The 16,929-nt window shown below is 45.4% G+C and overlaps 1 protein-coding gene across 1 annotated transcript in view; it reads left to right on the top strand.

Moving 5' to 3' along the window:
• Positions 1 to 7,028: 7,028 nt before the first annotated feature.
• The window catches only part of Olah (oleoyl-ACP hydrolase), a 51,443-nt gene continuing 41,542 nt past the window's right edge, over positions 7,029 to 16,929 (top strand). Inside the window, exon 1 of the mRNA XM_021216023.1 lies at positions 7,029 to 7,233. The gene's annotated coding sequence lies outside the window, so the exon portion shown is untranslated. The remainder of the gene's footprint in view (positions 7,234 to 16,929) is intronic.

Here is a 16,929-nt window from a genome sequence, read left to right as displayed (position 1 = left end):
TATTGGCTGTATCCACACATGATGAATTGCAATCGTGTCTCTGCCCTGGCTTGAGGGACCTGTCCATTTTGACTTGTAGTTTTGGACCTAGAAACTGCAATTGGGTGGTCGTGGAATTGCTATTAGCTTGTCTTGTTGAAGGCTTTCAGTTGAGATGTCTCAAGGCTTGGTTCACTCTTCATACAGAGTGCACAGGTCTGTAAATCCTGCTTTAGGANTTCTCAACTGGATGAGCCCTGCTCCTGCATGATTATACATAGAAGTTATACATTATACAGTATACATTATACAGCAGGTAGAAGTTCCATAGNGTGTCTTGGTCACAGGTCCACTGTCATCCCTCATGACTTGTGAAGTGGGTCCTTTGGTAACTTTCTATTATGGGGGGGGGTGTCTATACATCAAGTTCAATCTAGTGAGTCCTGATTTTGTCACCTTTAAGGTAGTTCTAGCATGCCGACCTTTGTTTTAGCTTAAAGGACTGGTGTGGTCTTATCTGCTACCACTGCACAGGCACATTTCCTGTCTTAAAGTCACTCTATAACTCCCAAGCACTTTGGGTACCACTGAGCACATAGTGCTGACAAGACTGAGTGCTGTCTGTCATACTGAAGTAAGTCCCTGGTGCAGAGCACTGGCCCACATATTTCTCCAGCTTCTGTGTTATATTCAGCTGGGCTTTTTCAAGCCATTGGATCCTCAAGCCAATTCAAGCAGCAGTGCCACTTTTAGGTGATTATAAAGATTGGTGAGCAACAGAATCTAACCCAAGTTGTTTGTATTATCTCATTAAGTTTCCACAAACCTTGCCCCCACAGAGTGTAACTATTAAGGGACCCGCTGTTGAGTCTGTCACCAAGGAACCTACAGTATAGGGCTCTTGAAAATGACCCAACTGTCAATGCACTGAATTAATTAGGGTCTTCTTCCCTTGTTACTAGGATCCATACCAATTGGGATTTGGCTCATTGACTGCTGTGGCCCTAACTCTCAGCATGGCAGAAGTTCTCTGTCCTTGGAAGGTAGTTTTCTGCCCTCTATTATAACGGGTTTTTCTCTTCACCTACAGATGAGTCCGGTCTGGTAGTTCACGGAGAACCCCACCACATGTTGTGGCCTCATATGTAATGGAACCCAAAATTGTTACAGTTCTCTACTGAGGAGGAAGTATTATCCACCTCTCATAGAAGTTACTCTCTCCATTTGACCGAGGTATTCATATGGGCAGTACCTATCCATGGATGAGTTTGCATTTGGTGTATCCAGTCTTCAAGAGAGTCTGGTCCTCCTTTGCATACAAATTGCACGCTGGTGATCCTCCTGCTTCTGCCTCCTTCAGCAAACCCCGTGCACCACCTTGAGTTCCAAACAAGAAAAGTGTTGACTTTAGAGTGTATTCATGCAGTCTTTGGATTGTTTTGTTTGTTTGTTTTTAATTATTTTTTATTTATTTATTTTCTATTGGATATTTTATTTATTTACATTTCAAATGTTATCTCCCTTCCCAGTTTCCTCTCCACAACTCCCCTACTACTTCTTCTCCTCCTCCTCCTCCTCCTCCTCCTCCTCCTCCTTCTTCTTCTTCTCCTCCTCCTCCTCCTTCTTTTTTTTTTTTTTNTTTTTTGGTTTTTGGTTTTTCGAGGCAGGGTTTCTCTGTACAGCCCTGGCTGTCCTGGAACTCACTTTGTAGACCAGGCTGGCCTTGAACTCAGAAACCCGCCTGCCTCTGCCTCCCGAGTGCTGGGATTAAAGGCGTATGCCACCACGACCGGCTTAACTCCCCTACTTCTATGAGAGTGTTCCTCACCCACCCACTCCCACCTCCCCACCCTAGCATTCCCACTGGGGCATCAAGCCTTCACAGGACCAAGGGCCTCTCTTCCCATTGATGCCAGATGAAGCCATCCTCTGCTACATATGCAGCTTGAGCCATGAGTCCCTCCATGTGTACTCTTTGGTTGGTGGGTGGTTTAGTTCCTGGGAGCTCTAGGGGGTCCGGTTGGTTGATACTGTTGTTCTTCCTATGGGGTTGCAAACCCTTTCAGCTCCTTCAGTCACTTCCCTAACTCTCCCATTGGGGTCCCCGTGCTAAGCCCAATGGTTGGCTGTGAGAATCCGCATCTGTATTTGTCAGACTCTGGCAGAGCCTCTCAGGAGACACCTATATCAGGTTCCTGTCAACAAGCACTTCTTGGCATCTGCAATAGTGTCTGGGTTTGGTATCTGTATATGGGCTGGATCCCCAGGTGGGGCAGTCTCTGGATGGCCTTTCCTTCAGTCTTTGCTCCACACTTTGTCCCTGTATTTCCTTTGTACAGGAGCAATTCTGGGTTAAAAACTTTGGAGATGAGTGGGTGGCCCCATCCCCTACACAAGGACTAACCTCTGGATATGGTCTCGACAGGTTCTCCCTCCCCTTTGTTGGGCATTTCAGCTAATCTCATCCCCATTGAGTCCTGGAAGCCTCTTGCTTTCCTGGCATCTGGGACTTTCTGGTGGTTACCGCCAGTTCCCCACCCCTCATTGCTACACACCTCTGTTCAAATTCCTGGGTATATCATCCCATCTCCTCCCATACCTGATCCTGCCTCCCCCTTTTCCCCCTTCCCCTCCTCCCTTCTTCCCAAGTCCCTCCCACCATCTACCTCCTGTGAGTCTGATTGGGTTATTTTGACATTCATTTTGTTAGAGAAAGATTTTTTTTAAAAAAAAGCATTTCCAATTACAAAATAACCCAATAAACAAACAAACAAAAAACCAAATTGTACACTGGAAGTGCTCAGAGAAACTTTGAATAACTATCAATGGGTCAGTTTCATCAAAACTAGAAAAGTAAAACTTTAGCTTTTCTTTTTCCAAGTAAGTTTATGCAGCTGTCTTGCTTGGAGATACATCCCAAGGGAACAGCCTTCCAACTTGGACCCTTAGGTCTGGGACTGCCTCTCCATACCTTTCCAGTGTTCTCATGGTATAGAGTATATTTAGGACCTCATATGGGGCCTTAGTGTGTACCATTTTCCACATCTTACTGAGAAGAAAGTCACTCAGGGAAAGTTGTTCCTTGTGTGGTTACTGCAGGGTAAGAAAGTGTTAACAATGAGAGGACTTGGTCAGATACCTTGGTCAGATACCTTGTTTAAAATGGGAACCAGTGGAAGCTTATTCTTGGGAAAAGCAAAGACCAAAACCAAAGCAGGAGCGACAGTGTTAGGGTGAGTTGTGCTTTCGGAAGGGGATTGACTCCATTCTCCTGTGAGTACATGGCTCTCCATGCTTTAGCTCAGGATGCTGACTCTACTGAGAGAAGCACGAGGATCCAGAGCAGGCCATGCTTCGGAACAGCCCCAGACCAGTCATGAGGATGCTACGCTGTGCTGTGCCTCATCTTGGAAACAATTCGCCCATGCCTCAGTTTTTAGTTGTTTAAGAATCATTACATCAAGGAGCATCTAATTTCACAGAATTCACCCGAGCAGAAGGAGAAAGAAATAGGAAAGTCAGATACAATAGAATAGTTATGCACACCAAGGCCAACTGGAAAGCAGTCACGCACAAATGAAATCTATACAGCTATTGTCCAGGCTGTTAGGAGAAATGGGAGCTGCTGTGAACTACAGAGATGTCTCCAACTCGGCCTACTGCAGGTGGTCCCTTATTTGAGATGGTGGACCCCCTGGAGGGATGTATCTCCAGCTTTGTATGGTCCCAGAAACCATCCTCTTTACAAAAAGCTGCCACAGACTTCTGAGATGTCTCTATCCTGGCCTGCTGCAGGTAGTTCCTTGTCATGCTGTGCTGTCCCCAGTACTTAGGGCCACTTGGAAAGGTCTGCTCCATTGAGGACCCCACCGTTCTATAGATCTGTCTTTTTAGATATTAAGGAGGACCCAGTCTAGGGTCCACAGTCTTTCAGGTTAGGCACTTTGGGCTGAGTACAACCTTGTTTCCATTTTTGTATAGGGCTTGCTGGATTTGCTTTAAGTTCATTCTATACCTGTTCCTGTGAGAAAGGGCCAGTAACTACCTACCCAGTAACGCTAGGGGCTGAGCCGGGCATTAGACTTTGAAGTTGTTCTAACTCTTAAGAGGATGGGTGACAACTTTGTTGTTGTTGGTTTTCCCCCAGAGCTTTCTTGTCAAAGCTTTCCTAGAATCTGCCTAATAGTTTGGTTAGTCATTTCAATTTTTCCTGAAGACACTGATCTCCAAGCAGAATTTAGATAATATTTTATTTCCAGAGCCATAGCTATAGGCCGAGTCACCTGGGGTGTAAATGATGGGCATTTGTCACCCTCTGTCACCCCATGACCTGTTGTCACTCTGTGTTGAGTAAGTAAGATCAAACCTCAGCAAGGTCAAGCCTCAGTAGGCAAGGTCAAACCTCAGTAGGCAAGGTCAAGCCTCAGTAGGCAAGGTCAGACCTCAGTAGACAAGGTCAGACCTCAGTAGGCAAGGTCAGACCTCGATACAATTCCCTTTAGGGTAGCCTTTGCTATTATAGTCAGCCTCAATCCAGCCAGTGACAGTGTCTACAAATGCCAACAAATACTTGAACCTGGCACAGCAGGGCATATGAGTCAAATATATTTGTCAGTTCGCTTGTGGCTGGATGTTTTCCTTGGAATTGGTTCATGGATTGATGGAGGATGAAGCTGGTTGGAGCTGTTATGTATGCAGAATAAACATAGACCCTGATAGATATTTTTCACTGTGTCAATCAGTCTTCTTGGAAGAACAGTTGAGTTATTATGTAGAGAGTAGCATCTTTTCCCACATGGAAGGAGTCGCGTCTTCCCTTAATTATTTTCCACTCTAGGGCTTGGAATGATAGTACTTTATTTTCTGTTGGCTGGATGGCCAGAAGAAAGACACCGAAGTGCCTGCCCCGGTCCTGCTGGGCCAGGGGTGGCCCCCCAAAAAGACACTAGAGTAGCTACTATGGGTGCCACTACAGTGAACCAGTGTGTGATGTAGAAATGAGAAAGATAGTGTGGTGGAGAGATGGAGAAGAAAGTGAAGCGGGGGGGGGGGGGCTTGGACACGGTGGAGAAAGGTGGAGCTGGAGATTCAACGGTGCTGAGGAACAGGCAGAGGTGTTGCCTTTAATCCAAAGATAAAAACAAATTCAACATTTGGCCATCCCCGAATTGACTGAAGCTGTTTGTTCTTTGTAGAATAAATTCAATTATGCCAATTATGCCCAAGGTGAGGATAGTCATCATACCTCAGTAGTCAAGACATATCCTAAGTATTGTATTTCCTATTAAGTTATTTGGGCCTTTTGGGGGAGAAATCTTGGAGCCCTAATAGTCGAGGAAGTTGAAGGCTTTGGTGGTATTTTGATCTGAGATTTCTGTAATAGGAATATATACTAATACATCATTATCCGAGAATGACTCCTTGTGTGAAAGCAAGCTTTCTAAGATCCTTTCCTGATGCCCAGGCAAAAGGCTGGGATGTGCCCCTGAAGCCTTGAGGAAGGCATGGCCAAGGATGCTGCTGATTAACTCTAGTACCTGGGTGTTTCTCCTCAGAAGCAAATGAGTACCAAGAGTAGAATGCAAAGGAATCAAGTATACCTTTCAGGCCTAACTTTGTCAGGGACCCACGATGGAAGAATCTCATTAACAAGCTTCATTATGCTTGGTCTAGGGTGAAGCAATCCAGTTAGCAAGTTGATTTACATAGCTGTCTGCTTGGTTTGACTACTGGAAGGATTGGATTTAACAGGATTGGGGTGGTAAGAAAACATCAAATAATATTTTAAGATTTATCCTCCCCCCTCCTTTTTTTTTTATTTTAAAGATTTATTTATTTATTATATGTAAGTACACTGTAGCTGTCCTCAGACACTCCAGAAGAGGGCATCAGATCTTGTTATGGATGGTTATGAGCCACCATGTGGTTGCTGGGATTTGAACTCTGGACCTTCGGAAGAGCAGTCGGGTGTTCTTACCCACTGAGCCATCTCACCAGCCCCTCCCCCCTCCTTTTGAAAGTATTTATTTCATGTATATGAGTACACTGTCGCTGTCTTCAGACACACCAGAAGAGGGCATCGGGTGCCATTACAGATGGTTGTGAGCCACCATGGGGTTGCTGGGAATTGAACTCAGGACCTCTGGAAGAATATTCAGTGCTCTTAACCACTGAGCCATCTCTCCAACCACTTAGCTCCTCTTCTTGGTGGATGTTATTTTTGATTGAGATAGTTCACCCTCATTATAATGGTTAATATTCGTTACCCACTTAAAAGAATCTACAATCACCTAAGAAATAAGCGTTAGGGTACGACTGTGAGGAATTATCTAGATTGGATGACCCTCTTGGATGTCTAGGAGTGATAATGTAGACTAGGTTGATTGAAGTGGGAAGACTCACCTTTACCTATAGATGCCACCATTCTATAGATGCCACCATTCTATAGATGCCACCATTCTATAGATGCCACCATTCTATAGATGCCACCATTCTACAGGCTGGGGCTGAAAGGAAGCTCAGGTTCCTTTGTCTTAGTGACCAGTAGGACAGGCTTTTCGTCTTCCTTTGGTTAGCCACCATGATCTCATCATAGTCGACAGTTTCTTAGTGCAACTTTCACTCCTGCAAGGGTATTTCTACCATCGCCCTACACAGATGGGTCCCTGGTGAGTTGTTATAATCCAAACATTGGGTTACTGATCTGGGGACACCCATACACTAAGCAGATGGTCATTAGACTTTGATCAAATAGCTCATTTTCATCTCTTTTAGCTTCCTCCCAGATCCTGTGTTCCCTCAGAAGTACAGCACATAGCCATGACACAGCCATGACTAAATATGCCGCCAAAGTGAAGTCTGAAAGTTACTGTTACATCAGGACAATTCGCGGTGGTGTGAATCAGAGAAGCGCCCTGGCCTGGCCTTGTGCTGTTGAGGGTCCATGATTGAGAAAGAGAAATGGACTCTAATCATCCCTAAAGGTCCATACACTTTGCATATACAGAATGCTTATGCATCGGGGTAATGGTTGATAGGAAGTCCAACTCCTTGTGTACCCTACAGGCCAGCGTATTAGTTACTTTCTGCTGCATAATAAACCACGGATGAAAACAACTTGGGGAGGAAAGGTTTTGTAAGATTTATACTTGCACATGATAGTCAGCCACTGCGGCAAGTCAGAGCAGGACGCAAGCAGGAAGGGACCTGGAGGCAGAGACTGAAAAAGAGATGGCAGGGGAGTCCTGCTTAAGGGTCTGCTTTCCATGACTTTCTCAGCTTGCTTTTTTGTTTTGTTTTGTTTTTTGGTTTTTTGGTTTTTCGAGACAGGGTTTCTCTGTGTAGCCCTGGCTGTCCTGGAACTCACTCTGTAGACCAGGCTGACCTTGAACTCAGAAATCCACCTGCCTCTGCCTCCTGAGTGCTGGGATTAAAGGTGTGCACCACCACGCCCGGCTCAGCTTGCTTTCTTATACAACCCAGCCAGCCATGGTACCACTGACAGTGAGCTGGGCCTTTCAACGACAGATTATTAACCAAGAAGATACATTACAGGTATGCCCACAGGCCAATCTGATGGCGGCAGTTTCTTAATTGAGGATCCATCTTCCAAAGTAACTCTCTATTGTGTTAAATTAACAAATATAAATTGCAAGCACAAACATGACATACAGACACATACATCATTATTGAACTATAATCCTTTTTTGTTTATTTCCAAGATCTTATGTTAACAACAATATAAAACATAGTATAATCCGGGCAATGGTGGTGCATGCCTTTAATCCCAGCACTCAGGAGTCAGAGGCAGGTGGATCTCTGAGAGTTTGATGCCAACCTGGTCAACAGAGCAAGTTCCAGGACAGCCAGGGCTACAAAGAAAAAAACATGTCTCAAAAAACTCAAAGCCAATTAACAACCAGCAACAACATAGCATAACTTTACAAGTTCCACAGTCTTTACATTTTTCATCATTTTAAAAGTTAAAATTTTCTCTTTAATAAATCCAGTGTTTTCTTTTATTGTGGGCTCTTGAAAAAAAAACAAGTTATATATTTTGTTATTCCAAGAAAAAAGTACCAGGGCATAAAAACATCACACTTAAGTAAAGTCCAGCAGCTCCAAATGCTGTAGCTCAATGTATGATCTCTGGATTCCTGATCTACTATCCAACACATACACACACACACACACACACACACACACACACACACACACACACACAGAAACACCTTATCTAACAGATTCAGGGAGACTCCACACTTGCTGAGGTCCTTGGTGGTCATTCTATAGTCCTGGAATTTCCAACATACAGGGGGTTCCACTGTAACCAAGGCTTCACCATAGCTCCTCTTGGTTCTGTCCAGGGTCTCTAACCCTACCTTGTGGTGCCAAGCCACAGCTTCTCTCCAAGGCCTCCTTCGACAATAGATTTCCACTACAACTAAAGATGTACTGTCACCATCGACCTACGGGCCTGTCTGCAGGGACTCCACTGTTACACAGTGACAAACCTCTGCTGTCCCCATTACTCTTTTATGCCTTCAAAACAAGTCCCATGTGGAAGGCTCCCTCTTACACATTACCAAGTTTAGCTACCAGCTTGAGAGGCATCTTTAACTTCTTCATGAACCACTACTTCTACGTGCCGACCTTGAGAATATGTCCCCATATGATTTCACCTCATGGTTCCAGTCTGTTCTTAATCACAGCTGATTCTTCAGGCCCAGCCAAACAGCACTGCTTGTCCCAAGCAAAAGCTTGACTTCCAGGGATTCTTAATTCAAGTCACACCATACCAATGACCCTAAGAGAGTCTTTGCTTCCTTCTGAGATTTTACAAGCCAGGCCTCCAAAGTCTGTCTCTCCCTCAGCATTCCTACCTTCCAAGATCTCACAATAGTTGAGTAAGCTCTGAAAACTCTGTCTTTCCAGTCCAAAGCTCCAAAATCCATCTACAGACCATAGGTGGAAAAATACCAAACAGACACTCTCAGGTCTTTTACAGCAATATCTCACTCTCTGTCATTGATTTCCATATTGGTTACTTTTTACTTTTTGTTCCTGGTATAATTCATTGATGAAAACCAATTTGGTGAGAAAGGTTTTTTTTGTTGTTGTTGTTTTTAATACTTAGCCTTCTACATCACAGATTATCACAGGAAAGTCAGGGGGCATGGACTGTAAGCAGGAACCACAACAGAGACTGCTGAACGCTACTACTTACTGTCCTGCTCCCCATGGTTTGGTCAAATTGCTTTCTTATATAATCCATGACCACCTGCTTAGGGCTGACACCACCCACAGTAGTCTGTGCCCTCCTGAATTAGTCCTTAATCAATAGAAACGTACCACATACATGCCAATGAGCCAATCTGATAACAGCAATTTCTCAACTGAGGTTCTCTTTAGTTTGCTGTAAGTTGACAAACACTAACACATCAGTCATAAGTGTGTAGGTCCCCACTGACAGGACGAACCTCCAAGATAGCAGCTACACAGAAAATGAAAGATACCAACCAAATATGCAGCTGCTGTAAGGAAAGCAAAGATGAATGAAATGTAATGAAACCTTGGGAATAAAAATGTCTTGGGTCAGGCGGTAGTGGTCCACGCCTTTAATCCCAGCACTTGGGAGGCAGAGACAGGTGGATATCTGAGTTCAAAGCCAGTCTGGTCTACAGAGTGAGTTCCAGGACAGCCAGGACTACACAGAGAAGCCCCCCCTCCTCAAAAAAAAAGTCTTGGTTTCCCAGGGAAGCAGACTGGGTTCCACAGAGGGATTTACTGAAAGCGGGCTGTTAATCCATTGACGGCTCTGACAGAGGGAGGATAAGCCCAGAGCTGAACTGGTGCCTGGAATTTCCTCAAGGCCTCACCAAATATAGCAAAACTAACATAGCAGACAATCAGAAACTGACCCATGTAACTTCCCCTTGCACCCACCAATGAAGTTTTAGACTACTTAACCTTTGCTTGTGTGCCTTTGTCTAGGGACACCATTTTGATGAATGGTTAACCCCTGCATGCTGGAAATTCCTGCAGAATAAACATTCTTTGCATTCTCATAGAGTCTGGGGTCTTCTAGTAATTCTTGGACTTGGATTTGGTTTAATGCATGCATTATGGGTTCCCAAAATATCACGAGAATTCTGCATGTGAGACACTGAGCGTCCCTGCCCCAAGCTGGTTCTAATTGGCAAATAAAGTTGCTAGCAGCCAACGGTTGGGCAGGGAGATAGGACTTTAGTTTTCTCAGGCAAGGAAAGCCAGGGAAGAAGGAGGAGTTAGAACCACTATGCTGGAGAAGCAGAAAGATCAGGCCTGAGAGGTGCAAGAGAGAGAGAGAGACAACCAAACTGTAAGACCCAGGGATTGTGACCCAGGAAGGCTGCAGACCAGGGCACCCAGGATGGAATGTAGGTTTGAATAAATAATTCAGGAATATCTGTGTGCTAGGCGTGTAGCAGTTAGGGAGTGGCCCAACCACTGATCTGCTTTGGGCGTATTAAAAGTAAGGCTGTGTGTGTGTGTGTGTGTGTGTGTGTGTGTGTGTGTGTTTCATTGGAGAATCCACAACATTGGAACAGTAGCAGGGAACTCACGCTGCCACCACCGGGCAAACAGAGCAGATTAATCAACTACAGCAACAGTAGTTATGTGGATAACCAAGATGGCAGAGTCAATATAGGGATGACCACAACCCCCTCCCCCCCCCCCCACAAAAGGATAATGATGCCCATATTGCTGTTCTGGGTCTACACTGCATCCAGATGACATGTTCATCCAAACATCACAATAACCTTATACTTTCTGTCTTAATTAGGGTTTCCATTGCTAAGAAGATGTCCCATGACCAAGGCAATTCTTATAAGGGACAGCATTTAATTGGAGCTGGCTTACAGGTTCAGAGATCCAGTCTATTATAATCAAGGCAGGAAGCATGGCAGTGTCTAGGTAGTCATGGTACCAGAGGAGCCAAGAGCTGTACATCTTGATTGAAAGGCAGCCAGGAGAAGAATGACTCCCACATGGCTAGGAGGAGGGTCTCTAAGCCCACCACCCCTGTAATACAGTTCCTCCAACAAGACAACACCTCTTAATAGTGCCACTCCCTCGGCCAAGCGAATTCAAACCACCACACTTTTTTTTTTTTTTTACACAGACAACATCTGCTTGCCTACCACAAGCCTCTTCTTTCTTTTCTTTCTATTCACCTTCCTGGAGATCTGCAAGGATCCTGAGTTCAGGGCTTAGGTAAAAAAGACAGCAATGGTAGTTCCCCCAACTTGTACCAGAAGTAATTCTTTAGAGCCTCACCCCTGCCTGCTCTGAAGTTCAAGAGGAAGGCTGGGTGGGTGTCGAGGACAGCTCTACTGCCACCTACAGCTTCCCAACACCACCAGTTCCACATACTCATCCTAGAAGTTGCTTCCAGGCTCCCATCTGTCCTACAGGACTAACATCTGGGGACACGGATTACTCCTGAGGCCTTGTATTACTAGGGAGTCCAAGAGTGAAGCCACCAGTACCAGTTCAACCTGACAGGATGGGCACCCAAAGCCACAAAGAATGTGGCCCATGACCTAAATGACAAGCAGCCCATTGGGCGAAAGGGCTAAGGATCGGGCTTCGTCAACAGCTTCTCTCCCCCTCAGTTCTCTGGCTAACTTTGCTATATGCTATTTATTTAGGCTTCACCATATCCTACTTGCTCACAAATTTTTCCTGTTTGTTTACTGTACTTAGTGCCATTCCCGAGCATATGGGCTTAGTTCCTCTGGTAGTAAGTCATTTAATTCCCTCGAGCATGGTTCCAGAAGACAAGCCAACAAATAGTAAAACCATTCATTCATATACACTTTTAATTTGGGTGGTAATCTAAAAAGCTAGAACCATTTCTACAAGCAACCTTATCTCTGAGCTTACCAACTCAAAATATTGGACCCATCTTTTAGAAGAAGCCCCAGTCCACAGATATAGAGGAAATTATCTCAGAGATGCTGACAGCAAATACTTGCATCTCAATATTATAGGACTTAGTCCTGGGAGAGTAGCAATTCAAGCTGGAAATTTCACCTTCAGTTCCCTTGAACTCCCGCTGTGCTGTACCCTCAAGAACTGGAACAGATTCAATCTGGAAATCTTAAAGAAAGATGCCAAGGTTTTACTGTAACACAGTCTGGCCTCGATACAAGCTGGAAGACAAGGAAGTTGGTCAAAAGCTGGAAGGTACACCACGCAGCTGGACTTCTTTAAGATTCAAAGAAAATGGTCTGAAGCACCTTGTGCTCAGCCCTTCACTATTTTCTACAGAGATAGAAGAAATGGCAAAGTGGGGACAGCTCTGATGTATCAATGACCCCCATCTGTGCCTAAGTCACAGTAGGCAGTAGGAACTAGATGGACTCTCATTCCCTGCTACCTCCATTGACTCAATTCTTTCCTTTACTCAGGTTGCAGAGAGAAGTCCCTAGCAGGATCCACACATCTGGTCGGCTAGGCTTGCATGGGCCCAGCAGCTGTGGCTCTACTTGAGCCTCGGGGTTGGATGCAGGCATCCTAGTTGCTGGTGCACATGCTTCTTTGCACCAGCATAAGCCCAGCCCTTGTCGCAGTGATGCAGATGGAAGTGTCTGAGTCAACAGGCACCATAAGCTGAGGAGGCAAAAGAAGGGGGAACGCACAGCCTGGATCCGGTGCCCACAGGCTGCATCTAGCTCCTTGCTATATTTACTTTTCGGTTGCTATGATAAAACACCCTGACCAAAATCATCTTAAATGGGGAAAGCATTTATTTGGCTCACATTTCCAGGTCACAGTGATTAAAGGAAGTCAGAGCAGAGAGTCAAGCAAGAACTTGAGGAATGACACTCGCTGGCTCAATCTCGGGCCCTCTATTTGACACACTTATTACTAGATATTACATACAGGGCCACTCGCCTCAGGGGATGGTGCCACCCACAGAAGGATGGGTTCTCCCGCATCAATTAGTCATCAACAACCCTATACACACACACACACACACACACACACACACACACACACTCACTCACACACGCACACACTCTCTCTCTCTCTCTCTCTCTCTCTCTCTCTCTCACACACACACACACACACACACACACACACACACACGCACACACAAGCACACAGGCCAGTCTGATCTAGGCAACTGTTCAATAGAACTTTCAGATGACTCTAGGATCTGCCAGGTTGACAAAGCCATCTAGGACAACTTCCATGGGAGCTTGCCCACCATTTACAAATGCCATGGGAGAAAATGAAAGGAGGAAGAGAAGGGACACAAAAAATATATATTGCCTGGTGACATGGGTGTCTTTGTTAAGGAGGATGGAGAAATTGGAAAGCATTTAGATGCAAGTCTTACCACACGGCTGGCAGCTCGGCAACTGTTAGAGGCCTGGGTCTGAGTTTGGAGGGCGTGGGGCAGTGGTTACCAGGTTCCTCATGTCCTAGGAAAAGACTTTGGCAGAGGCACATATTTTGTAACAGGAAAGGAGACAGTTTATCAAAGAGAAGATGTCTGAGCTTAACTGTGGGCCAGGTCAAGGATTCCAAAGGAAAGAGCCAAGGGCCCTGAAACCTTTCTGTGGGTCATTTATCTATGTGAACTTTTTCTGTATATTCTCTGTTTTGTTTCATGTAGGTGGCGGTGGTGGTGGCGGCGCGTTTGGGTGGCTTGTTGCAATCCACCTTTCTCTTCCATCAGTTTCTTTCATATGCTAATCTTGATGTTCTCCAATCTATTTCCCTTCCTTAATGGTACCTTGCTTTCCATATTTCCCATGTTTCTTTGTATGACACTTTGTGTGTCTGCACACTGGGCTGCACTTGTGGTTCTCTTTAGGGATCTTCTTGCTGGCATCTTGGGGTCGAGGCACAAACCACTCAGACACTGATCTCAGTCAAACAGAGATGATTTCTCGAATGCCACATTCCAAGACTGATCCATCAGGGCCACAGACCAGACTCCCAGCTGTCTGGAACCTTGAGTTAAAATCTTATAGGGAGTTTAAGTCTAAAATTCACAAACGTCTGTGCCACGTTATTCCACCAATCAGTTTAGAGATGGGGGGCTTCCTTAGGAACATGTCTCTGTAATTCACTTACCCTGTTCCCATTGGCTGGGGTATTCAGCTGTGGCAGTGGACCTGCCTTGCCTAATATTCATGTCTTATCTTGATAGCCAGGAGGCCAGTTATCCATGTATACATCTCTTTCTGCCAAGCAAAATATCTGTTTCCAGGGAAGTCTTGGGAATTTAAACTTTATCTGACCTTTACTCAAAATGGAAGTCCTTTTCCAAATAGCTTCTTATATGGGTACAGGTGTAGAATTCTCTTATGTTGCGGTTCGTCCCAGGAGCAACTTATAAAGGCAAAAACCATAAAAGCTCATACAAACGTGCAGGAAGTGCTGCTGGGTGGTTGGTTCAGGTCCAAGCTTACTGTGGCTAGCTATACAGAGCCATTCCACTGACTTCTGTTGGGATTGGTTTCCAAGAACACCAAAGCACAGAACATCCTAGGAACAGCAGTAACAGCTCATGAGAAAGTTTCCTCATGACATTAGGAACAGCACAAAACGGCAGGCTAGACGGGCGACAGTTACCTAGGCCTTAGCGCTTTTTAGTGAAGATTGTGGTCTTTCAGAATTCAGAGCCCAGTGTTACCTAGGAGTGGACAAATCAGTTTTGGAGGGAGCTTCTGCATCTTTCACATCCCAGACTAGGCAGTCACAGCCGGGGATGTGGACTAGTGAGATTGCCCGGGGGGAAAGGCCCCTGCTGCCAAACCTGATAACCCGAGTTTGATGCCCAGGATAACAAGAGAGATGGAAAGAATCAACTCCTGTATACTGTCTCCTGACCTCCATCTCCCACACAGTAAGTTTAAATGTAACAACATCTATTTAAAGGTAGCAGGGATGAGAGCCTTAGTTGTACCTCCTAGGAGAGAAAGCAGAGGAGGGGCAGGTATGCTGTAGGAGCATGGGGTTATGGCCTTGTTGGAGGAAGTGTGACACTTGAGGTTTTAGATGTTCAAGCCAGGCCCAGTCTCTGTATAACCACAGGGTATATAAAGCACATTGCAGAGCTCTTGTGGCCTGACACCCTCTGGTCTCCCAGCAATCCTGGAAAGAAGCGGTGTGAATCCAAGCTTTGAGGGGTGTGTGGTTTGTCCTTTTAAGTGATGGAGCCATGCTAGAAGTCAACCCAGAATCCTTCTGTCCTGCACAGTGCTGTCTGTCTGCAATGAGAAATCATCTGAGAAGGGACAACGCATGAGCTCTAGGCAGACCCTAGCCCAAAGCTCAGGTACACACGGAAGTCACATCAGTGCCTTTACACTATGTTCTGATCACACCGATTTCTGGGGAAGCTCAGTCTTCTTTCCATAGGGTTTATTTTTATCTTTCAATTATGCTTATGCTGGGGAGGGGCGGGGCTGTTTGTGTACACACGTGCAAGCACCTTCAGAGATTAGGAGAGGATGCTGAAATCTACCCAACACTGGAATGACAGGTAGTCACGAGCCACCCAGCCTGAGCCCCATGATTCAAACTTGAGTCCTCTGCAAAACTTGTACGTGCTCTTAACCAGTGACCCATCTCTCCAGCCCCTCTATGACTCTGAGAATAAGAAGTACTAGTTAGTCATTGTGAATCCAACTGCTGGGGTCACGGCACATACATGGGCTGAGCTGATGTGCTTAATGTCTTCCTAGACTATACAAGGCCTTTTCCATGAGCTACCCACATGTGACAGTGTCTGAGAAAGGCAAGGGGCAGTTTGAGAAATCCTACACTGACATTTGCTCCTTGGCCCAGATTCCTTACATTTGGAGCCCTGAGGACATTGAAGTCTCATCATTGGACATTGGACACACTGATCTTTATAACTTTTGGAGCAACTTTGGCCCAGAAACAAATATAGCAGAGTATGTCCTCTATGTTGGCAAGACAGAAAGCCAAAGCCCAGGGACTTTGCCAGATCGATGAGGAAAAGCATTGTCAGAGTTCTTAGGCAACGGGTGAGATGTAGGAGATATCAGGTGAAAAGGTGGGGTGTATTAAAACTCACTGGGGAGGGATGTGGGAAACGGAGCGAATGGAGGTTCTGTAACCTATTAATGAATCACTAATATTCAGGAGGTGGTAAAACAATTGTTCTAAATGCATGGTATTAACCTCAGCATCTCCTCCTCCTCCCATTGTCTCGGATGGCAGAGCACAAAGCCAAGTTCTTACCTTACCCTGGCTTAAACCACACTGAATCTCAGAGCTCATAAACTGATCACTTTCAAGGTAAGGGCTTGCTGAGATTATTGGCATTAGTAGATTGATTGGTCAGGATTGGTCTCTGAGAGTAACCTGGGTTGACTTATGAGCCTCTTTCAAATCTATGAACTAAACAAGCCTCTATTCTTTGTAAATCACTCAGCCCAAGGGGCTTTGTTTTAGCAAATAGAAAATGGCCTGAGAAAGGGCCTGCGTGTACTTTGACTAAGGGCAATAATTCTGGAGCTGGCCAAGAACAATACAGGACAGTAAGTCCGTGAGGGAGACTTTGCCTCAAAGTGAGAGTGCCCCACCCCCACCCCTGGCTATGCAGTGGTGAGCGAGCATGGCCTTAAAGCTAAGTTTGCATTGAGTTGTGAAAAGAAGCCTGTCCCTTAGGTTGGTGCAGTTAGAATTACTCCTTAGCTCCCGAGACACTGGGAGTCTTCAGGGCTTTGGGTGCTGTCTGTGGTCTTTAACTCACTTTGATCAACACTTAAGCCTCAAAGGTTTAAGAGGCTCCATGCGTTGATCAATACTTGGAGGGAGCTCACCTTCACGTCTCAAAGCCTGCAGTTTTATCTTCATATTGCAGGTGACAATTTCTTTACTCTTCCTCCCTCCCTCCCTCCCTCCCTCCCTCCCTCC

The sequence above is a fragment of the Mus pahari genome, chromosome 16 (assembly GCF_900095145.1).
Source record: "Mus pahari chromosome 16, PAHARI_EIJ_v1.1, whole genome shotgun sequence".
Lineage (NCBI taxonomy): Eukaryota > Metazoa > Chordata > Mammalia > Rodentia > Muridae > Mus > Mus pahari.
This window is presented reverse-complemented; position numbering and strand designations above follow the sequence as displayed.